This window comes from Perissodus microlepis, chromosome 18, assembly GCF_051167445.1.
Source record: "Perissodus microlepis isolate ML-2025 ecotype Zambia chromosome 18, ASM5116744v1, whole genome shotgun sequence".
NCBI lineage: Eukaryota > Metazoa > Chordata > Actinopteri > Cichliformes > Cichlidae > Perissodus > Perissodus microlepis.
In genome coordinates, this window is record NC_140478.1 from 2,347,553 (window position 1) to 2,372,647 (window position 25,095).

The window sequence follows — 25,095 nt, forward strand, 5'->3', positions numbered from 1 at the left end:
CCTCTTTCTCTGGATCAAAAGCAGTTCAATGACATGAAAAGCTTACGGCACCTGGTATTCCCAGGCGGTCTCCCATCCAAGTACTAACCAAGCCCAACCCTGCTTAGCTTCCGAGATCAGACGAGAGCGGGCGTGCTCAGGGTGGTATGGCCGTAAGCTGCAGACCTCAGCACAAAGTGTCAATTTATGGAATCAAGTGGTGAGTTGGGCAGTACTTGAAGTTACGAAACACAACCCTCCAATTTAACTACATCGTTAATGGTAACTGCATGGTTGCCTAATACTCTAACCCAAGGACTCAATTTAGCTTTTAACCAGCAGTACAGGCCCTGGTTTGGTGTAGATGGCCTCCACCAGCAGCACAGGACCTGGTGTGGTGTAGGTGGCCTCAGCCAGAAGCAAAGGCCCTGGTGGGGTGTATATGGCCTAAGCCAGAGCCACAGGCCCTGGTGTGGTGTAGATGGACTAAGCCAGCAGCGCAAGCCCTCGTGTAATGTAGATGGCCTCAGCCAGAAGCACAGGCCCTGGTGTGGTGTAGTTGGCCTCATCCAGTAGAGCAAGCCCTCGTGTGATGTATATGGCCTCATCCAGCAGCACAGGCCCTGGTGTGATTAAAATGGCCTCAACCAGCAACACAGGCCCTGGTGTGGGGTAGATGGCTTCAGCCAGAGCCACAGGCCCTGGTGTGGTGTAGTTGGCCTCAGCCAGAGCCACAGAACCTGGTGTGGTGTTGGTGGCCAAAGCCAGGAGCACAGGCCGTGGTGTGTTGTAGATGGCCTCAGCTAGCAGCACAGGACCTGGTGAGGTGGAGGTGGCTTCTTCCTGAAACTCAGGCCCTGGTGTGTTGTAGATGGCCTCAGCCGGAAGCACCGGTCCTCAGCCAGATGCAGACGCCCTGGTGTAATTTAGATCACCTATCTTAGCAGCACAGGCCCCGGTGTGGTGCGGATGGCCTCACCTGGCAGCACAAGACATTGCTGAAAACAGCCAAAAGGAATGTCGTTTATGTGCCCTCATTAATGGGCAGCTGCTTTGGGTCTTTCAACAACCTCCTTCTCTGGATCAAAAGCAGTTCAATGACATGAAAAGCTTACAGCACCTGGTATTCCCAGGCGGTCTCCCACCCAAGTACTAACCAAGCCCAACCCTGCTTAGCTTCCGAGATCAGACGAGAGCAGGCGTGCTCAGGGTGGTATGGCCGTAAGCTGCAGACCTCAGCACAAAGTGTCAATTTATGGAATCAAGTGGTGAGTTGGGCAGTACTTGAAGTTACGAAACACAACCCTCCAATTTAACTACATTGTTAATGGTAACTGCATGGTTGCCTAATACCCTAACCCAAGGACTCAATTTAGCTTTTAACCAGCAGTACAGGCCCTGGTTTGGTGTAGATGGCCTCCACCAGCAGCACAGGACCTGGTGTGGTGTAGGTGGCCTCAGCCAGAAGCAAAGGCCCTGGTGGGGTGTATATGGCCTAAGCCAGAGCCACAGGCCCTGGTGTGGTGTAGATGGACTAAGCCAGCAGCGCAAGCCCTCGTGTAATGTAGATGGCCTCAGCCAGAAGCACAGGCCCTGGTGTGGTGTAGTTGGCCTCATCCAGTAGAGCAAGCCCTCGTGTGATGTATATGGCCTCATCCAGCAGCACAGGCCCTGGTGTGATTAAAATGGCCTCAACCAGCAACACAGGCCCTGGTGTGGGGTAGATGGCTTCAGCCAGAGCCACAGGCCCTGGTGTGGTGTAGTTGGCCTCAGCCAGAGCCACAGAACCTGGTGTGGTGTTGGTGGCCAAAGCCAGGAGCACAGGCCGTGGTGTGTTGTAGATGGCCTCAGCTAGCAGCACAGGACCTGGTGAGGTGGAGGTGGCTTCTTCCTGAAACTCAGGCCCTGGTGTGTTGTAGATGGCCTCAGCCGGAAGCACCGGTCCTCAGCCAGATGCACACGCCCTGGTGTAATTTAGATGACCTATCTTAGCAGCACAGGCCCCGGTGTGGTGCGGATGGCCTCACCTGGCAGCACAAGACATTGCTGAAAACAGCCAAAAGGAATGTCGTTTATGTGCCCTCATTAATGGGCAGCTGCTTTGGGTCTTTCAACACCCTCCTTCTCTGGATCAAAAGCAGTTCAATGACATGAAAAGCTTACAGCACCTGGTATTCCCAGGCGGTCTCCCATCCAAGTACTAACCAAGCCCAACCCTGCTTAGCTTCCGAGATCAGACGAGAGCGGGCGTGCTCAGGGTGGTATGGCCGTAAGCTGCAGACCTCAGCACAAAGTGTCAATTTATGGAATCAAGTGGTGAGTTGGGCAGTACTTGAAGTTACGAAACACAACCCTCCAATTTAACTACATTGTTAATGGTAACTGCATGGTTGCCTAATACCCTAACCCAAGGACTCAATTTAGCTTTTAACCAGCAGTACAGGCCCTGGTTTGGTGTAGATGGCCTCCACCAGCAGCACAGGACCTGGTGTGGTGTAGGTGGCCTCAGCCAGAAGCAAAGGCCCTGGTGGGGTGTATATGGCCTAAGCCAGAGCCACAGGCCCTGGTGTGGTGTAGATGGACTAAGCCAGCAGCGCAAGCCCTCGTGTAATGTAGATGGCCTCAGCCAGAAGCACAGGCCCTGGTGTGGTGTAGTTGGCCTCATCCAGTAGAGCAAGCCCTCGTGTGATGTATATGGCCTCATCCAGCAGCACAGGCCCTGGTGTGATTAAAATGGCCTCAACCAGCAACACAGGCCCTGGTGTGGGGTAGATGGCTTCAGCCAGAGCCACAGGCCCTGGTGTGGTGTAGTTGGCCTCAGCCAGAGCCACAGAACCTGGTGTGGTGTTGGTGGCCAAAGCCAGGAGCACAGGCCGTGGTGTGTTGTAGATGGCCTCAGCTAGCAGCACAGGACCTGGTGAGGTGGAGGTGGCTTCTTCCTGAAACTCAGGCCCTGGTGTGTTGTAGATGGCCTCAGCCGGAAGCACCGGTCCTCAGCCAGATGCACACGCCCTGGTGTAATTTAGATGACCTATCTTAGCAGCACAGGCCCCGGTGTGGTGCGGATGGCCTCACCTGGCAGCACAAGACATTGCTGAAAACAGCCAAAAGGAATGTCGTTTATGTGCCCTCATTAATGGGCAGCTGCTTTGGGTCTTTCAACACCCTCCTTCTCTGGATCAAAAGCAGTTCAATGACATGAAAAGCTTACAGCACCTGGTATTGCCAGGCGGTCTCCCATCCAAGTACTAACCAAGCCCAACCCTGCTTAGCTTCCGAGATCAGACGAGAGCGGGCGTGCTCAGGGTGGTATGGCCGTAAGCTGCAGACCTCAGCACAAAGTGTCAATTTATGGAATCAAGTGGTGAGTTGGGCAGTACTTGAAGTTACGAAACACAACCCTCCAATTTAACTACATTGTTAATGGTAACTGCATGGTTGCCTAATACTCTAACCCAAGGACTCAATTTAGCTTTTAACCAGCAGTATAGGCCCTGGTTTGGTGTAGATGGCCTCCACCAGCAGCACAGGACCTGGTGTGGTGTAGGTGGCCTCAGCCAGAAGCAAAGGCCCTGGTAGGGTGTATATGGCCTAAGCCAGAGCCACAGGCCCTGGTGTGGTGTTGATGGACTAAGCCAGCAGCGCAAGCCCTCGTGTAATGTAGATGGCCTCAGCCAGAAGCACAGGCCCTGGTGTGGTGTAGTTGGCCTCATCCAGTAGAGCAAACCCTCGTGTGATGTATATGGCCTCATCCAGCAGCACAGGCCCTGGTGTGATTAAAATGGCCTCAACCAGCAACACAGGCCCTGGTGTGGGGTAGATGGCTTCAGCCAGAGCCACAGGCCCTGGTGTGGTGTAGTTGGCCTCAGCCAGAGCCACAGAACCTGGTGTGGTGTAGGTGGCCAAAGCCAGGAGCACAGGCCGTGGTGTGTTGTAGATGGCCTCAGCTAGCTGCACAGGACCTGGTGAGGTGGAGGTGGCTTCTTCCTGCAACTCAGGCCCTGGTGTGTTGTAGATGTTCTAAGCCGGAAGCAACGGTCCTCAGCCAGATGCAGACCCCCTGGTGTAATTTAGATGACCTATCTTAGCAGCACAGGCCCCGGTGTGGTGCGGATGGCCTCACCTGGCAGCACAAGACATTGCTGAAAACAGCCAAAAGGAATGTCGTTTATGTGCCCTCATTAATGGGCAGCTGCTTTGGGTCTTTCAACACCCTCCTTCTCTGGATCAAAAGCAGTTCAATGACATGAAAAGCTTACAGCACCTGGTATTCCCAGGCGGTCTCCCATCCAAGTACTAACCAAGCCCAACCCTGCTTAGCTTCCGAGATCAGACGAGAGCGGGCGTGCTCAGGGTGGTATGGCCGTAAGCTGCAGACCTCAGCACAAAGTGTCAATTTATGGAATCAAGTGGTGAGTTGGGCAGTACTTGAAGTTACGAAACACAACCCTCCAATTTAACTACATCGTTAATGGTAACTGCATGATTGCCTAATACCCTAACCCAAGGACTCAATTTAGCTTTTAACCAGCAGTACAGGCCCTGGTTTGGTGTAGATGGCCTCCACCAGCAGCACAGGACCTGGTGTGGTGTAGGTGGCCTCAGCCAGAAGCAAAGGCCCTGGTGGGGTGTATATGGCCTAAGCCAGAGCCACAGGCCCTGGTGTGGTGTAGATTGACTAAGCCAGCAGCGCAAGCCCTCGTGTAATGTAGATGGCCTCAGCCAGAAGCACAGGCCCTGGTGTGGTGTAGTTGGCCTCATCCAGTAGAGCAAGCCCTCGTGTGATGTATATGGCCTCATCCAGCAGCACAGGCCCTGGTGTGATTAAAATGGCCTCAACCAGCAACACAGGCCCTGGTGTGGGGTAGATGGCTTCAGCCAGAGCCACAGGCCCTGGTGTGGTGTAGTTGGCCTCAGCCAGAGCCACAGAACCTGGTGTGGTGTTGGTGGCCAAAGCCAGGAGCACAGGCCGTGGTGTGTTGTAGATGGCCTCAGCTAGCAGCACAGGACCTGGTGAGGTGGAGGTGGCTTCTTCCTGAAACTCAGGCCCTGGTGTGTTGTAGATGGCCTCAGCCGGAAGCACCGGTCCTCAGCCAGATGCACACGCCCTGGTGTAATTTAGATGACCTATCTTAGCAGCACAGGCCCCGGTGTGGTGCGGATGGCCTCACCTGGCAGCACAAGACATTGCTGAAAACAGCCAAAAGGAATGTCGTTTATGTGCCCTCATTAATGGGCAGCTGCTTTGGGTCTTTCAACACCCTCCTTCTCTGGATCAAAAGCAGTTCAATGACATGAAAAGCTTACAGCACCTGGTATTGCCAGGCGGTCTCCCATCCAAGTACTAACCAAGCCCAACCCTGCTTAGCTTCCGAGATCAGACGAGAGCGGGCGTGCTCAGGGTGGTATGGCCGTAAGCTGCAGACCTCAGCACAAAGTGTCAATTTATGGAATCAAGTGGTGAGTTGGGCAGTACTTGAAGTTACGAAACACAACCCTCCAATTTAACTACATTGTTAATGGTAACTGCATGGTTGCCTAATACTCTAACCCAAGGACTCAATTTAGCTTTTAACCAGCAGTATAGGCCCTGGTTTGGTGTAGATGGCCTCCACCAGCAGCACAGGACCTGGTGTGGTGTAGGTGGCCTCAGCCAGAAGCAAAGGCCCTGGTAGGGTGTATATGGCCTAAGCCAGAGCCACAGGCCCTGGTGTGGTGTTGATGGACTAAGCCAGCAGCGCAAGCCCTCGTGTAATGTAGATGGCCTCAGCCAGAAGCACAGGCCCTGATGTGGTGTAGTTGGCCTCATCCAGTAGAGCAAACCCTCGTGTGATGTATATGGCCTCATCCAGCAGCACAGGCCCTGGTGTGATTAAAATGGCCTCAACCAGCAACACAGGCCCTGGTGTGGGGTAGATGGCTTCAGCCAGAGCCACAGGCCCTGGTGTGGTGTAGTTGGCCTCAGCCAGAGCCACAGAACCTGGTGTGGTGTAGGTGGCCAAAGCCAGGAGCACAGGCCGTGGTGTGTTGTAGATGGCCTCAGCTAGCTGCACAGGACCTGGTGAGGTGGAGGTGGCTTCTTCCTGCAACTCAGGCCCTGGTGTGTTGTAGATGTTCTAAGCCGGAAGCAACGGTCCTCAGCCAGATGCAGACCCCCTGGTGTAATTTAGATGACCTATCTTAGCAGCACAGGCCCCGGTGTGGTGCGGATGGCCTCACCTGGTAGCACAAGACATTGCTGAAAACAGCAAAAAGGAATGTCGTTTATGTGCCCTCATTAATGGGCAGCTGCTTTGGGTCTTTCAACACCCTCCTTCTCTGGATCAAAAGCAGTTCAATGACATGAAAAGCTTACAGCACCTGGTATTCCCAGGCGGTCTCCCATCCAAGTACTAACCAAGCCCAACCCTGCTTAGCTTCCGAGATCAGACGAGAGCGGGCGTGCTCAGGGTGGTATGGCCGTAAGCTGCAGACCTCAGCACAAAGTGTCAATTTATGGAATCAAGTGGTGAGTTGGGCAGTACTTGAAGTTACGAAACACAACCCTCCAATTTAACTACATCGTTAATGGTAACTGCATGATTGCCTAATACCCTAACCCAAGGACTCAATTTAGCTTTTAACCAGCAGTACAGGCCCTGGTTTGGTGTAGATGGCCTCCACCAGCAGCACAGGACCTGGTGTGGTGTAGGTGGCCTCAGCCAGAAGCAAAGGCCCTGGTGGGGTGTATATGGCCTAAGCCAGAGCCACAGGCCCTGGTGTGGTGTAGATTGACTAAGCCAGCAGCGCAAGCCCTCGTGTAATGTAGATGGCCTCAGCCAGAAGCACAGGCCCTGGTGTGGTGTAGTTGGCCTCATCCAGTAGAGCAAGCCCTCGTGTGATGTATATGGCCTCATCCAGCAGCACAGGCCCTGGTGTGATTAAAATGGCCTCAACCAGCAACACAGGCCCTGGTGTGGGGTAGATGGCTTCAGCCAGAGCCACAGGCCCTGGTGTGGTGTAGTTGGCCTCAGCCAGAGCCACAGAACCTGGTGTGGTGTTGGTGGCCAAAGCCAGGAGCACAGGCCGTGGTGTGTTGTAGATGGCCTCAGCTAGCAGCACAGGACCTGGTGAGGTGGAGGTGGCTTCTTCCTGAAACTCAGGCCCTGGTGTGTTGTAGATGGCCTCAGCCGGAAGCACCGGTCCTCAGCCAGATGCACACGCCCTGGTGTAATTTAGATGACCTATCTTAGCAGCACAGGCCCCGGTGTGGTGCGGATGGCCTCACCTGGCAGCACAAGACATTGCTGAAAACAGCCAAAAGGAATGTCGTTTATGTGCCCTCATTAATGGGCAGCTGCTTTGGGTCTTTCAACACCCTCCTTCTCTGGATCAAAAGCAGTTCAATGACATGAAAAGCTTACAGCACCTGGTATTGCCAGGCGGTCTCCCATCCAAGTACTAACCAAGCCCAACCCTGCTTAGCTTCCGAGATCAGACGAGAGCGGGCGTGCTCAGGGTGGTATGGCCGTAAGCTGCAGACCTCAGCACAAAGTGTCAATTTATGGAATCAAGTGGTGAGTTGGGCAGTACTTGAAGTTACGAAACACAACCCTCCAATTTAACTACATTGTTAATGGTAACTGCATGGTTGCCTAATACTCTAACCCAAGGACTCAATTTAGCTTTTAACCAGCAGTATAGGCCCTGGTTTGGTGTAGATGGCCTCCACCAGCAGCACAGGACCTGGTGTGGTGTAGGTGGCCTCAGCCAGAAGCAAAGGCCCTGGTAGGGTGTATATGGCCTAAGCCAGAGCCACAGGCCCTGGTGTGGTGTTGATGGACTAAGCCAGCAGCGCAAGCCCTCGTGTAATGTAGATGGCCTCAGCCAGAAGCACAGGCCCTGGTGTGGTGTAGTTGGCCTCATCCAGTAGAGCAAACCCTCGTGTGATGTATATGGCCTCATCCAGCAGCACAGGCCCTGGTGTGATTAAAATGGCCTCAACCAGCAACACAGGCCCTGGTGTGGGGTAGATGGCTTCAGCCAGAGCCACAGGCCCTGGTGTGGTGTAGTTGGCCTCAGCCAGAGCCACAGAACCTGGTGTGGTGTAGGTGGCCAAAGCCAGGAGCACAGGCCGTGGTGTGTTGTAGATGGCCTCAGCTAGCTGCACAGGACCTGGTGAGGTGGAGGTGGCTTCTTCCTGCAACTCAGGCCCTGGTGTGTTGTAGATGTTCTAAGCCGGAAGCAACGGTCCTCAGCCAGATGCAGACCCCCTGGTGTAATTTAGATGACCTATCTTAGCAGCACAGGCCCCGGTGTGGTGCGGATGGCCTCACCTGGCAGCACAAGACATTGCTGAAAACAGCAAAAAGGAATGTCGTTTATGTGCCCTCATTAATGGGCAGCTGCTTTGGGTCTTTCAACACCCTCCTTCTCTGGATCAAAAGCAGTTCAATGACATGAAAAGCTTACAGCACCTGGTATTCCCAGGCGGTCTCCCATCCAAGTACTAACCAAGCCCAACCCTGCTTAGCTTCCGAGATCAGACGAGAGCAGGCGTGCTCAGGGTGGTATGGCCGTAAGCTGCAGACCTCAGCACAAAGTGTCAATTTATGGAATCAAGTGGTGAGTTGGGCAGTACTTGAAGTTACGAAACACAACCCTCCAATTTAACTACATTGTTAATGGTAACTGCATGGTTGCCTAATACCCTAACCCAAGGACTCAATTTAGCTTTTAACCAGCAGTACAGGCCCTGGTTTGGTGTAGATGGCCTCCACCAGCAGCACAGGACCTGGTGTGGTGTAGGTGGCCTCAGCCAGAAGCAAAGGCCCTGGTGGGGTGTATATGGCCTAAGCCAGAGCCACAGGCCCTGGTGTGGTGTAGATGGACTAAGCCAGCAGCGCAAGCCCTCGTGTAATGTAGATGGCCTCAGCCAGAAGCACAGGCCCTGGTGTGGTGTAGTTGGCCTCATCCAGTAGAGCAAGCCCTCGTGTGATGTATATGGCCTCATCCAGCAGCACAGGCCCTGGTGTGATTAAAATGGCCTCAACCAGCAACACAGGCCCTGGTGTGGGGTAGATGGCTTCAGCCAGAGCCACAGGCCCTGGTGTGGTGTAGTTGGCCTCAGCCAGAGCCACAGAACCTGGTGTGGTGTTGGTGGCCAAAGCCAGGAGCACAGGCCGTGGTGTGTTGTAGATGGCCTCAGCTAGCAGCACAGGACCTGGTGAGGTGGAGGTGGCTTCTTCCTGAAACTCAGGCCCTGGTGTGTTGTAGATGGCCTCAGCCGGAAGCACCGGTCCTCAGCCAGATGCACACGCCCTGGTGTAATTTAGATGACCTATCTTAGCAGCACAGGCCCCGGTGTGGTGCAGATGGCCTCACCTGGCAGCACAAGACATTGCTGAAAACAGCCAAAAGGAATGTCGTTTATGTGCCCTCATTAATGGGCAGCTGCTTTGGGTCTTTCAACACCCTCCTTCTCTGGATCAAAAGCAGTTCAATGACATGAAAAGCTTACAGCACCTGGCATTCCCAGGCGGTCTCCCATCCAAGTACTAACCAAGCCCAACCCTGCTTATCTTCCGAGATCAGACGAGAGCAGGCGTGCTCAGGGTGGTATGGCCGTAAGCTGCAGACCTCAGCACAAAGTGTCAATTTATGGAATCAAGTGGTGAGTTGGGCAGTACTTGAAGTTACGAAACACAACCCTCCAATTTAACTACATTGTTAATGGTAACTGCATGGTTGCCTAATACCCTAACCCAAGGACTCAATTTAGCTTTTAACCAGCAGTACAGGCCCTGGTTTGGTGTAGATGGCCTCCACCAGCAGCACAGGACCTGGTGTGGTGTAGGTGGCCTCAGCCAGAAGCAAAGGCCCTGGTGGGGTGTATATGGCCTAAGCCAGAGCCACAGGCCCTGGTGTGGTGTAGATGGACTAAGCCAGCAGCGCAAGCCCTCGTGTAATGTAGATGGCCTCAGCCAGAAGCACAGGCCCTGGTGTGGTGTAGTTGGCCTCATCCAGTAGAGCAAGCCCTCGTGTGATGTATATGGCCTCATCCAGCAGCACAGGCCCTGGTGTGATTAAAATGGCCTCAACCAGCAATACAGGCCCTGGTGTGGGGTAGATGGCTTCAGCCAGAGCCACAGGCCCTGGTGTGGTGTAGTTGGCCTCAGCCAGAGCCACAGAACCTGGTGTGGTGTTGGTGGCCAAAGCCAGGAGCACAGGCCGTGGTGTGTTGTAGATGGCCTCAGCTAGCAGCACAGGACCTGGTGAGGTGGAGGTGGCTTCTTCCTACAACTCAGGCCCTGGTGTGTTGTAGATGGCCTCAGCCGGAAGCACCGGTCCTCAGCCAGATGCACACGCCCTGGTGTAATTTAGATGACCTATCTTAGCAGCAAAGGCCCCGGTGTGGTGCGGATGGCCTCACCTGGCAGCACAAGACATTGCTGAAAACAGCCAAAAGGAATGTCGTTTATGTGCCCTCATTAATGGGCAGCTGCTTTGGGTCTTTCAACACCCTCCTTCTCTGGATCAAAAGCAGTTCAATGACATGAAAAGCTTACAGCACCTGGTATTCCCAGGCGGTCTCCCATCCAAGTACTAACCAAGCCCAACCCTGCTTAGCTTCCGAGATCAGACGAGAGCGGGCGTGCTCAGGGTGGTATGGCCGTAAGCTGCAGACCTCAGCACAAAGTGTCAATTTATGGAATCAAGTGGTGAGTTGGGCAGTACTTGAAGTTACGAAACACAACCCTCCAATTTAACTACATTGTTAATGGTAACTGCATGGTTGCCTAATACTCTAACCCAAGGACTCAATTTAGCTTTTAACCAGCAGTATAGGCCCTGGTTTGGTGTAGATGGCCTCCACCAGCAGCACAGGACCTGGTGTGGTGTAGGTGGCCTCAGCCAGAAGCAAAGGCCCTGGTGGGGTGTATATGGCCTAAGCCAGAGCCACAGGCCCTGGTGTGGTGTTGATGGACTAAGCCAGCAGCGCAAGCCCTCGTGTAATGTAGATGGCCTCAGCCAGAAGCACAGGCCCTGGTGTGGTGTAGTTGGCCTCATCCAGTAGAGCAAACCCTCGTGTGATGTATATGGCCTCATCCAGCAGCACAGGCCCTGGTGTGATTAAAATGGCCTCAACCAGCAACACAGGCCCTGGTGTGGGGTAGATGGCTTCAGCCAGAGCCACAGGCCCTGGTGTGGTGTAGTTGGCCTCAGCCAGAGCCACAGAACCTGGTGTGGTGTAGGTGGCCAAAGCCAGGAGCACAGGCCGTGGTGTGTTGTAGATGGCCTCAGCTAGCTGCACAGAACCTGGTGAGGTGGAGGTGGCTTCTTCCTGCAACTCAGGCCCTGGTGTGTTGTAGATGTTCTCAGCCGGAAGCAACAGTCCTCAGCCAGATGCACACGCCCTGGTGTAATTTAGATGACCTATCTTAGCAGCACAGGCCCCGGTGTGGTGTGGATGGCCTCACCTGGCAGCACAAGACATTGCTGAAAACAGCAAAAAGGAATGTTGTTTATGTGCCCTCATTAATGGGCAGCTGCTTTGGGTCTTTCAACACCCTCCTTCTCTAGATCAAAAGCAGTTCAATGACATGAAAAGCTTACAGCACCTGGTATTCCCAGGCGGTCTCCCATCCAAGTACTAACCAAGCCCAACCCTGCTTAGCTTCCGAGATCAGACGAGAGCAGGCGTGCTCAGGGTGGTATGGCCGTAAGCTGCAGACCTCAGCACAAAGTGTCAATTTATGGAATCAAGTGGTGAGTTGGGCAGTACTTGAAGTTACGAAACACAACCCTCCAATTTAACTACATTGTTAATGATAACTGCATGGTTGCCTAATACCCTAACCCAAGGACTCAATTTAGCTTTTAACCAGCAGTACAGGCCCTGGTTTGGTGTAGATGGCCTCCACCAGCAGCACAGGACCTGGTGTGGTGTAGGTGGCCTCAGCCAGAAGCAAAGGCCCTGGTGGGGTGTATATGGCCTAAGCCAGAGCCACAGGCCCTGGTGTGGTGTTGATGGACTAAGCCAGCAGCGCAAGCCCTCGTGTAATGTAGATGGCCTCAGCCAGAAGCACAGGCCCTGGTGTGGTGTAGTTGGCCTCATCCAGTAGAGCAAACCCTCGTGTGATGTATATGGCCTCATCCAGCAGCACAGGCCCTGGTGTGATTAAAATGGCCTCAACCAGCAACACAGGCCCTGGTGTGGGGTAGATGGCTTCAGCCAGAGCCACAGAACCTGGTGTGGTGTTGGTGGCCAAAGCCAGCAGCACAGGCCGTGGTGTGTTGTAGATGGCCTCAGCTAGCAGCACAGGACCTGGTGAGGTGGAGGTGGCTTCTTCCTGCAACTCAGGCCCTGGTGTGTTGTAGAAGGCCTCAGCCGGAAGCACCGGTCCTCAGCCAGATGCAGACGCCCTGGTGTAATTTAGATCACCTATCTTAGCAGCACAGGCCCCAGTGTGGTGCGGATGGCCTCACCTGGCAGCACAAGACATTGCTGAAAACAGCCCAAAGGAATGTCGTTTATGTGCCCTCATTAATGGGCAGCTGCTTTGGGTCTTTCAACACCCTCCTTCTCTGGATCAAAAGAAGTTCAATGACATGAAAAGCTTACAGCACCTGGTATTCCCAGGCAGTCTCCCATCCAAGTACTAACCAAGCCCAACCCTGCTTAGCTTCCGAGATCAGACAAGAGCGGGCATGCTCAGGGTGGTATGGCCGTAAGCTGCAGACCTCAGCACAAAGTGTCAATTTATGGAATCAAGTGGTGAGTTGGGCAGTACTTGAAGTTACGAAACACAACCCTCCAATTTAACTACATTGTTAATGGTAACTGCATGGTTGCCTAATACTCTAACCCAAGGACTCAATTTAGCTTTTAACCAGCAGTACAGGCCCTGGTTTGGTGTAGATGGCCTCCACCAGCAGCACAGGACCTGGTGTGGTGTAGGTGGCCTCAGCCAGAAGCAAAGGCCCTGGTGGGGTGTATATGGCCTAAGCCAGAGCCACAGGCCCTGGTGTGGTGTTGATGGACTAAGCCAGCAGCGCAAGCCCTCGTGTAATGTAGATGGCCTCAGCCAGAAGCACAGGCCCTGGTGTGGTGTAGTTGGCCTCATCCAGTAGAGCAAACCCTCGTGTGATGTATATGGCCTCATCCAGCAGCACAGGCCCTGGTGTGATTAAAATGGCCTCAACCAGCAACACAGGCGCTGGTGTGGGGTAGATGGCTTCAGCCAGAGCCACAGGCCCTGGTGTGGTGTAGTTGGCCTCAGCCAGAGCCACAGAACCTGGTGTGGTGTTGGTGGCCAAAGCCAGGAGCACAGGCCATGGTGTGTTGTAGATGGCCTCAGCTAGCAGCACAGGACCTGGTGAGGTGGAGGTGGCTTCTTCCTGCAACTCAGGCCCTGGTGTGTTGTAGATGGCCTCAGCCGGAAGCACCGGTCCTCAGCCAGATGCACACGCCCTGGTGTAATTTAGATGACCTATCTTAGCAGCACAGGCCCCGGTGTGGTGCGGATGGCCTCACCTGGCAGCACAAGACATTGCTGAAAACAGCCAAAAGGAATGTCGTTTATGTGCCCTCATTAATGGGCAGCTGCTTTGGGTCTTTCAACACCCTCCTTCTCTGGATCAAAAGCAGTTCAATGACATGAAAAGCTTACAGCACCTGGTATTCCCAGGCGGTCTCCCATCCAAGTACTAACTAAGCCCAACCCTGCTTAGCTTCCGAGATCAGACGAGAGCAGGCGTGCTCAGGGTGGTATGGCCCTAAGCTGCAGACCTCAGCACAAAGTGTCAATTTATGGAATCAAGTGGTGAGTTGGGCAGTACTTGAAGTTACGAAACACAACCCTCCAATTTAACGACATTGTTAATGGTAACTGCATGGTTGCCTAATACTCTAACCCAAGGACTCAATTTAGCTTTTAACCAGCAGTATAGGCCCTGGTTTGGTGTAGATGGCCTCCACCAGCAGCACAGGACCTGGTTTGGTGTAGGTGGCCTCAGCCAGAAGCAAAGGCCCTGGTGGGGTGTATATGGCCTAAGCCAGAGCCACAGGCCCTGGTGTGGTGTTGATGGACTAAGCCAGCAGCGCAAGCCCTCGTGTAATGTAGATGGCCTCAGCCAGAAGCACAGGCCCTGGTGTGGTGTAGTTGGCCTCATTCAGTAGAGCAAACCCTCGTGTGATGTATATGGCCTCATCCAGCAGCACAGGCCCTGGTGTGATTAAAATGGCCTCAACCAGCAACACAGGCCCTGGTGTGGGGTAGATGGCTTCAGCCAGAGCCACAGGCCCTGGTGTGGTGTAGTTGGCCTCAGCCAGAGCCACAGAACCTGGTGTGGTGTAGGTGGCCAAAGCCAGGAGCACAGGCCGTGGTGTGTTGTAGATGGCCTCAGCTAGCAGCACAGGACCTGGTGAGGTGGAGGTGGCTTCTTCCTGAAACTCAGGCCCTGGTGTGTTGTAGATGGCCTCAGCCGGAAGCACCGGTCCTCAGCCAGATGCACACGCCCTGGTGTAATTTAAATGACCTATCTTAGCAGCACAGGCCCCGGTGTGGTGCGGATGGCCTCACCTGGCAGCACAAGACATTGCTGAAAACAGCAAAAAGGAATGTCGTTTATGTGCCCTCATTAATGGGCAGCTGCTTTGGGTCTTTCAACACCCTCCTTCTCTAGATCAAAAGCAGTTCAATGACATGAAAAGCTTACAGCACCTGGTATTCCCAGGCGGTCTCCCATCCAAGTACTAACCAAGCCCAACCCTGCTTAGCTTCCGAGATCAGACGAGAGCAGGTGTGCTCAGGGTGGTATGGCCGTAAGCTGCAGACCTCAGCACAAAGTGTCAATTTATGGAATCAAGTGGTGAGTTGGGCAGTACTTGAAGTTACGAAACACAACCCTCCAATTTAACTACATTGTTAATGATAACTGCATGGTTGCCTAATACCCTAACCCAAGGACTCAATTTAGCTTTTAACCAGCAGTACAGGCCCTGGTTTGGTGTAGATGGCCTCCACCAGCAGCACAGGACCTGGTGTGGTGTAGGTGGCCTCAGCCAGAAGCAAAGGCCCTGGTGGGGTGTATATGGCCTAAGCCAGAGCCACAGGCCCTGGTGTGGTGTTGATGGACTAAGCCAGCAGCGCAAGCCCTCGTGTAATGTAGATGGCCTCAGCCAGAAGCACAGGCCCTGGTGTGGTGTAGTTGGCCTCATCCAGTAGAGCAAACCCTCGTGTGATGTATATGGCCTCATCCAGCAGCACAGGCCCTGGTGTGATTAAAATGGCCTCAACCAGCAACACAGGCCCTGGTGTGGGGTAGATGGCTTCAGCCAGAGCCACAGGCCCTGGTGTGGTGTTGGTGGCCAAAGCCAGAGCCACAGAACCTGGTGTGGTGTAGGTGGCCAAAGCCAGGAGCACAGGCCGTGGTGTGTTGTAGATGGCCTCAGCTAGCAGCACAGGACCTGGTGAGGTGGAGGTGGCTTCTTCCTGCAACTCAGGCCCTGGTGTGTTGTAGATGTTCTCAGCCGGAAGCAACAGTCCTCAGCCAGATGCAGACGCCCTGGTGTAATTTAGATGACCTATCTTAGCAGCACAGGCCCCGGTGTGGTGCGGATGGCCTCACCTGGCAGCACAAGACATTGCTGAAAACAGCAAAAAGGAATGTCGTTTATGTGCCCTCATTAATGGGCAGCTGCTTTGGGTCTTTCAACACCCTCCTTCTCTAGATCAAAAGCAGTTCAATGACATGAAAAGCTTATAGCACCTGTATTCCCAGGCGGTCTCCCATCCAAGTACTAACCAAGCCCAACCCTGCTTAGCTTCCGAGATCAGACGAGAGCGGGCGTGCTCAGGGTGGTATGGCCGTAAGCTGCAGACCTCAGCACAAAGTGTCAATTTTTGGAATCAAGTGGTGAGTTGGGCAGTACTTGAAGTTACGAAACACAACCCTCCAATTTAACTACATTGTTAATGGTAACTGCATGGTTGCCTATTACTCTAACCCAAGGACTCAATTTAGCTTTTAACCAGCAGTACAGGCCCTGGTTTGGTGTAGATGGCCTCCACCAGCAGCACAGGACCTGGTGTGGTGTAGGTGGCCTCAGCCAGAAGCAAAGGCCCTGGTGGGGTGTATATGGCCTAAGCCAGAGCCACAGGCCCTGGTGTGGTGTTGATGGACTAAGCCAGCAGCGCAAGCCCTCGTGTAATGTAGATGGCCTCAGCCAGAAGCACAGGCCCTGGTGTGGTGTAGTTGGCCTCATCCAGTAGAGCAAACCCTCGTGTGATGTAGATGGCCTCATCCAGCAGCACAGGCCCTGGTGTGATTAAAATGGCCTCAACCAGCAACACAGGCCCTGGTGTGGGGTAGATGGCTTCAGCCAGAGCCACAGGCCCTGGTGTGGTGTAGTTGGCCTCAGCCAGAGCCAAAGAACCTGGTGTGGTGTTGGTGGCCAAAGCCAGCAGCACAGGCCGTGGTGTGTTGTAGATGGCCTCAGCTAGCAGCACAGGACCTGGTGAGGTGGAGGTGGCTTCTTCCTGCAACTCAGGCCCTGGTGTGTTGTAGATGGCCTCAGCCAAAAGCACCGGTCCTCAGCCAGATGCACAAGCCCTGGTGTAATTTAGATGACCTATCTTAGCAGCACAGGCCCCGGTGTGGTGCGGATGGCCTCACCTGGCAGCACAAGACATTGCTGAAAACAGCCAAAAGGAATGTCGTTTATGTGCCCTCATTAATGGGCAGCTGCTTTGGGTCTTTCAACACCCTCCTTCTCTGGATCAAAAGCAGTTCAATGACATGAAAAGCTTACAGCACCTGGTATTCCCAGGCGGTCTCCCATCCAAGTACTAACTAAGCCAGACCCTGCTTAGCTTCCGAGATCAGACGAGAGCAGGCGTGCTCAGGGTGGTATGGCCCTAAGCTGCAGACCTCAGCACAAAGTGTCAATTTATGGAATCAAGTGGTGAGTTGGGCAGTACTTGAAGTTACGAAACACAACCCTCCAATTTAACTATATTGTTAATGGTAACTGCATGGTTGCCTAATACTCTAACCCAAGCACTCAATTTAGCTTTTAACCAGCAGTACAGGCCCTGGTTTGGTGTAGCTGGCCTCCACCAGCAGCACAGGACCTGGTGTGGTGTATATGGCCTAAGCCAGAGCCAAAGGCCCTGGTGTGGTGTAGATGGACTAAGCCAGCAGCGCAAGCCCTCGTGTAATGTAGATGGCCTCAGCCAGAAGCACAGGCCCTGGTGTGGTGTAGTTGGCCTCATCCAGTAGAGCAAGCCCTCGTGTGATGTATATGGCCTCATCCAGCAACACAGGCCCTGGTGTGGGGTAGATGGCTTCAGCCAGAGCCACAGGCCCTGGTGTGGTGTAGTTGGCCTCAGCCAGAGCCACAGAACCTGGTGTGGTGTTGGTGGCCAAAGCCAGGAGCACAGGCCGTGGTGTGTTGTAGATGGCCTCAGCTAGCAGCACAGGACCTGGTGAGGTGGAGGTGGCTTCTTCCTACAACTCAGGCCCTGGTGTGTTGTAGATGGCCTCAGCCGGAAGCACCGGTCCTCAGCCAGATGCACACGCCCTGGTGTAATTTAGATGACCTATCTTAGCAGCACAGGCCCCGGTGTGGTGCGGATGGCCTCACCTGGCAGCACAAGACATTGCTGAAAACAGCCAAAAGGAATGTCGTTTATGTGCCCTCATTAATGGGCAGCTGCTTTGGGTCTTTCAACACCCTCCTACTCTGGATCAAAAGCAGTTCAATGACATGAAAAGCTTACAGCACCTGGTATTCCCAGGCAGTCTCCCATCCAAGTACTAACCAAGCCCAACCCTGCTTAGCTTCCGAGATCAGACGAGATCGGGCGTGCTCAGGGTGGTATGGCCGTAAGCTGCAGACCTCAGCACAAAGTGTCAATTTATGGAATCAAGTGGTGAGTTGGGCAGTACTTGAAGTTACGAAACACAACCCTCCAATTTAACTACATTGTTAATGGTAACTGCATGGTTGCCTAATACTCTAACCCAAGGACTCAATTTAGCTTTTAACCAGCAGTACAGGCCCTGGTTTGGTGTAGATGGCCTCCACCAGCAGCACAGGACCTGGTGTGGTGTAGGTGGCCTCAGCCAGAAGCAAAGGCCCTGGTGGGGTGTATATGGCCTAAGCCAGAGCCACAGGCCCTGGTGTGGTGTAGATGGACTAAGCCAGCAGCGCAAGCCCTCGTGTAATGTAGATGGCCTCAGCCAGAAGCACAGGCCCTGGTGTGGTGTAGTTGGCCTCATCCAGTAGAGCAAGCCCTCGTGTGATGTATATGGCCTCATCCAGCAGCACAGGCCCTGGTGTGATTAAAATGGCCTCAACCAGCAACACAGGCCCTGGTGTGGGGTAGATGGCTTCAGCCAGAGCCACAGGCCCTGGTGTGGTGTAGTTGGCCTCAGCCAGAGCCACAGAACCTGGTGTGGTGTTGGTGGCCAAAGCCAGGAGCACAGGCCGTGGTGTGTTGTAGATGGCCTCAGCTAGCAGCACAGGACCTGGTGAGGTGGAGGTGGCTTCTTCCTGCAACTCAGGCCCTGGTGTGTTGTAGATGGCCTCAGCCGGAAGCACCGGTCCTCAGCCAGATGCACACGCCCTGGTGTAATTTAGATGACCTATCTTAGCAGCACAGGCCCCGGTGTGGTGCGGATGGCCTCACCTGGCAGCACAAGACATTGCTGAAAACAGCCAAAAGGAATGTCGTTTATGTGCCCTCATTAATGGGCAGCTGCTTTGGGTCTTTCGACACCCTCCTTCTCTGGATCAAAAGCAGTTCAATGACATGAAAAGCTTACAGCACCTGGTATTCCAAGGCGGTCTCTCATCCAAGTACTAACCAAGCCCAACCCTGCTTAGCTTCCGAGATCAGACGTGCTCAGGGTGGTATGGCCGTAAGCTGCAGATCTCAGCACAAAGTGTCAATTTATGGAATCAAGTGGTGAGTTGGGCAGTACTTGAAGTTACGAAACACAACCCTCCAATTTAACTACATTGTTAATGGTAACTGCATGGTTGCCTAATACTCTAACCCAAGCACTCAATTTAGCTTTTAACCAGCAGTACAGGCCCTGGTTTGGTGTAGATGGCCTCCACCAGCAGCACAGGACCTGGTGTGGTGTATATGGCCTAAGCCAGAGCCACAGGCCCTGGTGTGGTGTAGATGGACTAAGCCAGCAGCGCAAGCCCTCGTGTAATGTAGATGGCCTCAGCCAGAAGCACAGGCCCTGGTGTGGTGTAGTTGGCCTCATCCAGTAGAATAAGCCCTCGTGTGATGTATATGGCCTCATCCAGCAGCACAGGCCCTGGTGTGATTAAAATGGCCTCAACCAGCAACACAGGCCCTGGTGTGGGGTAGATGGCTTCAGCCAGAGCCACAGGCCCTGGTGTGGTGTAGTTGGCCTCAGCCAGAGCCACAGAACCTGGTGTGGTGTTGGTGGCCAAAGCCAGGAGCACAGGCCTTGGTGTGTTGTAGATGGCCTCAGCTAGCAGCAAAGGACCTGGTGAGGTGGAGGTGGCTTCTTCCTGCAACTCAGGCCCTGGTGTGTTGTAGATGGCCTCAGCCGGAAGCACCGGTCCTCAGCCAGATGCACACGCCCTGGTGTAATTTAGATGACCTATCTTAGCAGCACAGGCCCCGGTGTGGTGCGGATGGCCTCACCTGGCAGCACAAGACATTGCTGAAAACAGCCAAAAGGAATGTCGTTTATGTGCCCTCATTAATGGGCAGCTGCTTTGGGTCTTTCGACACCCTCCTTCTCTGGATCAAAAGCAGTTCAATGACATGAAAAGCTTACAGCACCTGGTATTCCCAGGCGGTCTCCCATCCAAGTACTAACCAAGCCCAACCCTGCTTAGCTTCCGAGATCAGACGAGATCGGGCGTGCTCAGGGTGGTATGGCCGTAAGCTGCAGACCTCAGCACAAAGTGTCAATTTATGGAATCAAGTGGTGAGTTGGGCAGTACTTGAAGTTACGAAACACAACCCTCCAATTTAACTACATTGTTAATGGTAACTGCATGGTTGCCTAATACTCTAACCCAAGCACTCAATTTAGCTTTTAACCAGCAGTACAGGCCCTGGTTTGGTGTAGATGGCCTCCACCAGCAGCACAGGACCTGGTGTGGTGTATATGGCCTAAGCCAGAGCCAAAGGCCCTGGTGTGGTGTAGTTGGCCTCATCCAGTAGAGTAAGCCCTCGTGTGATGTATATGGCCTCATCCAGCAGCACAGGCCCTGGTGTGATTAAAATGGCCTCAACCTGCAACACAGGCCCTGGTGTGGGGTAGATGGCTTCAGCCAGAGCCACAGGCCCTGGTGTGGTGTAGTTGGCCTCAGCCAGAGCCACAGAACCTGGTGTGGTGTTGGTGGCCAAAGCCAGGAGCACAGGCCGTGGTGTGTTGTAGATGGCCTCAGCTAGCAGCACAGGACCTGGTGAGGTGGAGGTGGCTTCTTCCTGCAACTCAGGCCCTGGTGTGTTGTAGATGGCCTCAGCCGGAAGCACCGGTCCTCAGCCAGATGCACACGCCCTGGTGTAATTTAGATGACCTATCTTAGCAGCACAGGCCCCGGTGTGGTGCTTGATGGCCTCACCTGGCAGCACAAGACATTGCTGAAAACAGCCAAAAGGAATGTCGTTTATGTGCCCTCATTAATGGGCAGCTGCTTTGGGTCTTTCGACACCCTCCTTCTCTGGATCAAAAGCAGTTCAATGACATGAAAAGCTTACAGCACCTGGTATTCCAAGGCGGTCTCCCATCCAAGTACTAACCAAGCCCAACCCTGCTTAGCTTCCGAGATCAGGCGTGCTCAGGGTGGTATGGCCGTAAGCTGCAGACCTCAGCACAAAGTGTCAATTTATGGAATCAAGTGGTGAGTTGGGCAGTACTTGAAGTTACGAAACACAACCCTCCAATTTAACTACATTGTTAATGGTAACTGCATGGTTGCCTAATACTCTAACCCAAGCACTCAATTTAGCTTTTAACCAGCAGTACAGGCCCTGGTTTGGTGTAGATGGCCTCCACCAGCAGCACAGGACCTGGTGTGGTGTATATGGCCTAAGCCAGAGCCAAAGGCCCTGGTGTGGTGTAGATGGACTAAGCCAGCAGCGCAAGCCCTCGTGTAATGTAGATGGCCTCAGCCAGAAGCACAGGCCCTGGTGTGGTGTAGTTGGCCTCATCCAGTAGAGCAAGCCCTCGTGTGATTTATATGGCCTCAACCAGCAACACAGGCCCTGGTGTGGGGTAGATGGCTTCAGCCAGAGCCACAGGCCCTGGTGTGGTGTAGTTGGCCTCAGCCAGAGCCACAGAACCTGGTGTGGTGTTGGTGGCCAAAGCCAGGAGCACAGGCCGTGGTGTGTTGTAGATGGCCTCAGCTAGCAGCACAGGACCTGGTGAGGTGGAGGTGGCTTCTTCCTACAACTCAGGCCCTGGTGTGTTGTAGATGGCCTCAGCCGGAAGCACCGGTCCTCAGCCAGATGCACACGCCCTGGTGTAATTTAGATGACCTATCTTAGCAGCACAGGCCCCGGTGTGGTGCGGATGGCCTCACCTGGCAGCACAAGACATTGCTGAAAACAGCCAAAAGGAATGTCGTTTATGTGCCCTCATTAATGGGCAGCTGCTTTGGGTCTTTCGACACCCTCCTTCTCTGGATCAAAAGCAGTTCAATGACATGAAAAGCTTACAGCACCTGGTATTCCAAGGCGGTCTCTCATCCAAGTACTAACCAAGCCCAACCCTGCTTAGCTTCCGAGATCAGACGTGCTCAGGGTGGTATGGCCGTAAGCTGCAGATCTCAGCACAAAGTGTCAATTTATGGAATCAAGTGGTGAGTTGGGCAGTACTTGAAGTTACGAAACACAACCCTCCAATTTAACTACATTGTTAATGGTAACTGCATGGTTGCCTAATACTCTAACCCAAGCACTCAATTTAGCTTTTAACCAGCAGTACAGGCCCTGGTTTGGTGTAGATGGCCTCCACCAGCAGCACAGGACCTGGTGTGGTGTATATGGCCTAAGCCAGAGCCACAGGCCCTGGTGTGGTGTAGATGGACTAAGCCAGCAGCGCAAGCCCTCGTGTAATGTAGATGGCCTCAGCCAGAAGCACAGGCCCTGGTGTGGTGTAGTTGGCCTCATCCAGTAGAGTAAGCCCTCGTGTGATGTATATGGCCTCATCCAGCAGCACAGGCCCTGGTGTGATTAAAATGGCCTCAACCAGCAACACAGGCCCTGGTGTGGTGTAGATGGCTTCAGCCAGAGCCACAGAACCTGGTGTGGTGTTGGTGGCCAAAGCCAGGAGCACAGGCCGTGGTGTGTTGTAGATGGCCTCAGCTAGCAGCACAGGACCTGGTGAGGTGGAGGTGGCTTCTTCCTGCAACTCAGGCCCTGGTGTGTTGTAGATGGCCTCAGCCGGAAGCACCGGTCCTCAGCCAGATGCACACGCCCTGGTGTAATTTAGATGACCTATCTTAGCAGCACAGGCCCCGGTGTGGTGCGAATGGCCTCACCTGGCAGCACAAGACATTGCTGAAAACAGCCAAAAGGAATGTCGTTTATGTGCCCTCATTAATGGGCAGCTGCTTTGGGTCTTTCGACACCCTCCTTCTCTGGATCAAAAGCAGTTCAATGACATGAAAAGCTTACAGCACCTGGTATTCCAAGGCGGTCTCCCATCCAAGTACTAACCAAGCCCAACCCTGCTTAGCTTCCGAGATCAGACGAGATCGGGCGTGCTCAGGGTGGTATGGCCGTAAGCTGCAGACCTCAGCACAAAGTGTCAATTTATGGAATCAAGTGGTGAGTTGGGCAGTACTTGAAGTTACGAAACACAACCCTCCAATTTAACTACATTGTTAATGGTAACTGCATGGTTGCCTAATACTCTAACCCAAGCACTCAATTTAGCTTTTAACCAGCAGTACAGGCCCTGGTTTGGTGTAGATGGCCTCCACCAGCAGCACAGGACCTGGTGTGGTGTATATGGCCTAAGCCAGAGCCAAAGGCCCTGGTGTGGTGTAGATGGACTAAGCCAGCAGCGCAAGCCCTCGTGTAATGTAGATGGCCTCAGCCAGAAGCACAGGCCCTGGTGTAGTGTAGTTGGCCTCATCCAGTAGAGCAAGCCCTCGTGTGATGTATATGGCCTCATCCAGCAACACAGGCCCTGGTGTGGGGTAGATGGCTTCAGCCAGAGCCACAGGCCCTGGTGTGGTGTAGTTGGCCTCAGCCAGAGCCACAGAACCTGGTGTGGTGTTGGTGGCCAAAGCCAGGAGCACAGGCCGTGGTGTGTTGTAGATGGCCTCAGCTAGCAGCACAGGACCTGGTGAGGTGGAGGTGGCTTCTTCCTACAACTCAGGCCCTGGTGTGTTGTAGATGGCCTCAGCCGGAAGCACCGGTCCTCAGCCAGATGCACACGCCCTGGTGTAATTTAGATGACCTATCTTAGCAGCACAGGCCCCGGTGTGGTGCGGATGGCCTCACCTGGCAGCACAAGACATTGCTGAAAACAGCCAAAAGGAATGTCGTTTATGTGCCCTCATTAATGGGCAGCTGCTTTGGGTCTTTCGACACCCTCCTTCTCTGGATCAAAAGCAGTTCAATGACATGAAAAGCTTACAGCACCTGGTATTCCAAGGCGGTCTCCCATCCAAGTACTAACCAAGCCCAACCCTGCTTAGCTTCCGAGATCAGACGAGATCGGGCGTGCTCAGGGTGGTATGGCCGTAAGCTGCAGATCTCAGCACAAAGTGTCAATTTATGGAATCAAGTGGTGAGTTGGGCAGTACTTGAAGTTACGAAACACAACCCTCCAATTTAACTACATTGTTAATGGTAACTGCATGGTTGCCTAATACTCTAACCCAAGGACTCAATTTAGCTTTTAACCAGCAGTACAGGCCCTGGTTTGGTGTAGATGGCCTCCACCAGCAGCACAGGACCTGGTGTGGTGTAGGTGGCCTCAGCCAGAAGCGAAGGCCCTGGTGGGGTGTATATGGCCTAAGCCAGAGCCACAGGCCCTGGTGTGGTGTAGATGGACTAAGCCAGCAGCGCAAGCCCTCGTGTAATGTAGATGGCCTCAGCCAGAAGCACAGGCCCTGGTGTGGTGTAGTTGGCCTCATCCAGTAAAGCAAGCCCTCGTGTGATGTATATGGCCTCATCCAGCAGCACAGGCCCTGGTGTGATTAAAATGGCCTCAACCAGCAACACAGGCCCTGGTGTGGGGTAGATGGCTTCAGCCAGAGCCACAGGCCCTGGTGTGGTGTAGTTGGCCTCAGCCAGAGCCACAGAACCTGGTGTGGTGTTGGTGGCCAAAGCCAGGAGCACAGGCCGTGGTGTGTTGTAGATGGCCTCAGCTAGCAGCACAGGACCTGGTGAGGTGGAGGTGGCTTCTTCCTGCAACTCAGGCCCTGGTGTGTTGTAGATGGCCTCAGCCGGAAGCACCGGTCCTCAGCCAGATGCACACGCCCTCGTGTAATTTAGATGACCTATCTTAGCAGCACAGGCCCCGGTGTGGTGCGGATGGCCTCACCTGGCAGCACAAGACATTGCTGAAAACAGCCAAAAGGAATGTCGTTTATGTGCCCTCATTAATGGGCAGCTGCTTTGGGTCTTTCAACACCCTCCTTCTCTGGATCAAAAGCAGTTCAATGACATGAAAAGCTTACAGCACCTGGTATTCCCAGGCAGTCTCCCATCCAAGTACTAACCAAGCCCAGCCCTGCTTAGCTTCCGAGATCAGACGTGCTCAGGGTGGTATGGCCGTAAGCTGCAGACCTTAGCGCAAAGTGTCAATTTATGGAATCAAGTGGTGAGTTGGGCAGTACTTGAAGTTATGAAACACAACCCTCCAATTTAACTACATTGTTAATGGTAACTGCATGGTTGCCTAATACTCTAACCCAAGTACTCAATTTAGCTTTTAACCAGCAGTACAGGCCCTGGTTTGGTGTACATGGCCTCCACCAGCAGCACAGGCCCTGGTGGGGTGTATATGGCCTAAGCCAGAGCCACAGGCCCTGGTGTGGTGTAGATGGACTAAGCCAGCAGCGCAAGCCCTCGTGTAATGTAGATGGCCTCAGCCAGAAGCACAGGCCCTGGT

At 53.6% G+C, this 25,095-nt stretch overlaps 17 non-coding genes and 8 pseudogenes across 17 annotated transcripts; all 25 read right to left on the reverse strand.

The window, feature by feature from the left end:
* Positions 1–39: 39 nt before the first annotated feature.
* LOC146366986 (5S ribosomal RNA) lies at positions 40–158 on the reverse strand. Its single transcript, XR_014798474.1, has one exon. It is a non-coding gene; the product is annotated as a 5S ribosomal RNA (ribosomal RNA).
* Positions 159–1,087: 929 nt separating this feature from the next.
* Positions 1,088–1,206, reverse strand: LOC146366987 (5S ribosomal RNA). Its single transcript, XR_014797925.1, has one exon. It is a non-coding gene; the product is annotated as a 5S ribosomal RNA (ribosomal RNA).
* Positions 1,207–2,135: 929 nt separating this feature from the next.
* On the reverse strand, positions 2,136–2,254 carry LOC146366988 (5S ribosomal RNA). Its single transcript, XR_014797869.1, has one exon. It is a non-coding gene; the product is annotated as a 5S ribosomal RNA (ribosomal RNA).
* Positions 2,255–3,183: 929 nt separating this feature from the next.
* LOC146366989 (5S ribosomal RNA) lies at positions 3,184–3,302 on the reverse strand. The gene has a single exon (XR_014798028.1). It is a non-coding gene; the product is annotated as a 5S ribosomal RNA (ribosomal RNA).
* A 929-nt stretch (positions 3,303–4,231) lies between these two features.
* LOC146366990 (5S ribosomal RNA) lies at positions 4,232–4,350 on the reverse strand. Its single transcript, XR_014797870.1, has one exon. It is a non-coding gene; the product is annotated as a 5S ribosomal RNA (ribosomal RNA).
* Positions 4,351–5,279: 929 nt separating this feature from the next.
* On the reverse strand, positions 5,280–5,398 carry LOC146366991 (5S ribosomal RNA). The gene has a single exon (XR_014798029.1). It is a non-coding gene; the product is annotated as a 5S ribosomal RNA (ribosomal RNA).
* Positions 5,399–6,327: 929 nt separating this feature from the next.
* On the reverse strand, positions 6,328–6,446 carry LOC146366992 (5S ribosomal RNA). Its single transcript, XR_014797871.1, has one exon. It is a non-coding gene; the product is annotated as a 5S ribosomal RNA (ribosomal RNA).
* A 929-nt stretch (positions 6,447–7,375) lies between these two features.
* Positions 7,376–7,494, reverse strand: LOC146366993 (5S ribosomal RNA). Its single transcript, XR_014798030.1, has one exon. It is a non-coding gene; the product is annotated as a 5S ribosomal RNA (ribosomal RNA).
* Positions 7,495–8,423: 929 nt separating this feature from the next.
* LOC146366994 (5S ribosomal RNA) lies at positions 8,424–8,542 on the reverse strand. The gene has a single exon (XR_014797940.1). It is a non-coding gene; the product is annotated as a 5S ribosomal RNA (ribosomal RNA).
* A 929-nt stretch (positions 8,543–9,471) lies between these two features.
* On the reverse strand, positions 9,472–9,590 carry LOC146366995 (5S ribosomal RNA). The gene has a single exon (XR_014798013.1). It is a non-coding gene; the product is annotated as a 5S ribosomal RNA (ribosomal RNA).
* Positions 9,591–10,519: 929 nt separating this feature from the next.
* Positions 10,520–10,638, reverse strand: LOC146366996 (5S ribosomal RNA). Its single transcript, XR_014797872.1, has one exon. It is a non-coding gene; the product is annotated as a 5S ribosomal RNA (ribosomal RNA).
* Positions 10,639–11,567: 929 nt separating this feature from the next.
* On the reverse strand, positions 11,568–11,686 carry LOC146366997 (5S ribosomal RNA). Its single transcript, XR_014797941.1, has one exon. It is a non-coding gene; the product is annotated as a 5S ribosomal RNA (ribosomal RNA).
* Positions 11,687–12,576: 890 nt separating this feature from the next.
* Positions 12,577–12,695, reverse strand: LOC146366998 (5S ribosomal RNA; annotated as a pseudogene).
* Positions 12,696–13,624: 929 nt separating this feature from the next.
* Positions 13,625–13,743, reverse strand: LOC146366999 (5S ribosomal RNA; annotated as a pseudogene).
* A 929-nt stretch (positions 13,744–14,672) lies between these two features.
* On the reverse strand, positions 14,673–14,791 carry LOC146367000 (5S ribosomal RNA). The gene has a single exon (XR_014797879.1). It is a non-coding gene; the product is annotated as a 5S ribosomal RNA (ribosomal RNA).
* A 929-nt stretch (positions 14,792–15,720) lies between these two features.
* LOC146367001 (5S ribosomal RNA) lies at positions 15,721–15,838 on the reverse strand (annotated as a pseudogene).
* A 929-nt stretch (positions 15,839–16,767) lies between these two features.
* Positions 16,768–16,886, reverse strand: LOC146367002 (5S ribosomal RNA; annotated as a pseudogene).
* Positions 16,887–17,737: 851 nt separating this feature from the next.
* LOC146367003 (5S ribosomal RNA) lies at positions 17,738–17,856 on the reverse strand. Its single transcript, XR_014798349.1, has one exon. It is a non-coding gene; the product is annotated as a 5S ribosomal RNA (ribosomal RNA).
* A 929-nt stretch (positions 17,857–18,785) lies between these two features.
* Positions 18,786–18,894, reverse strand: LOC146367004 (5S ribosomal RNA; annotated as a pseudogene).
* Positions 18,895–19,784: 890 nt separating this feature from the next.
* LOC146367005 (5S ribosomal RNA) lies at positions 19,785–19,903 on the reverse strand. Its single transcript, XR_014798344.1, has one exon. It is a non-coding gene; the product is annotated as a 5S ribosomal RNA (ribosomal RNA).
* An 813-nt stretch (positions 19,904–20,716) lies between these two features.
* Positions 20,717–20,825, reverse strand: LOC146367006 (5S ribosomal RNA; annotated as a pseudogene).
* Positions 20,826–21,676: 851 nt separating this feature from the next.
* On the reverse strand, positions 21,677–21,785 carry LOC146367007 (5S ribosomal RNA; annotated as a pseudogene).
* An 851-nt stretch (positions 21,786–22,636) lies between these two features.
* Positions 22,637–22,755, reverse strand: LOC146367008 (5S ribosomal RNA). Its single transcript, XR_014798357.1, has one exon. It is a non-coding gene; the product is annotated as a 5S ribosomal RNA (ribosomal RNA).
* Positions 22,756–23,606: 851 nt separating this feature from the next.
* LOC146367009 (5S ribosomal RNA) lies at positions 23,607–23,725 on the reverse strand. Its single transcript, XR_014798358.1, has one exon. It is a non-coding gene; the product is annotated as a 5S ribosomal RNA (ribosomal RNA).
* A 929-nt stretch (positions 23,726–24,654) lies between these two features.
* Positions 24,655–24,763, reverse strand: LOC146367010 (5S ribosomal RNA; annotated as a pseudogene).
* Positions 24,764–25,095: the final 332 nt, after the last annotated feature.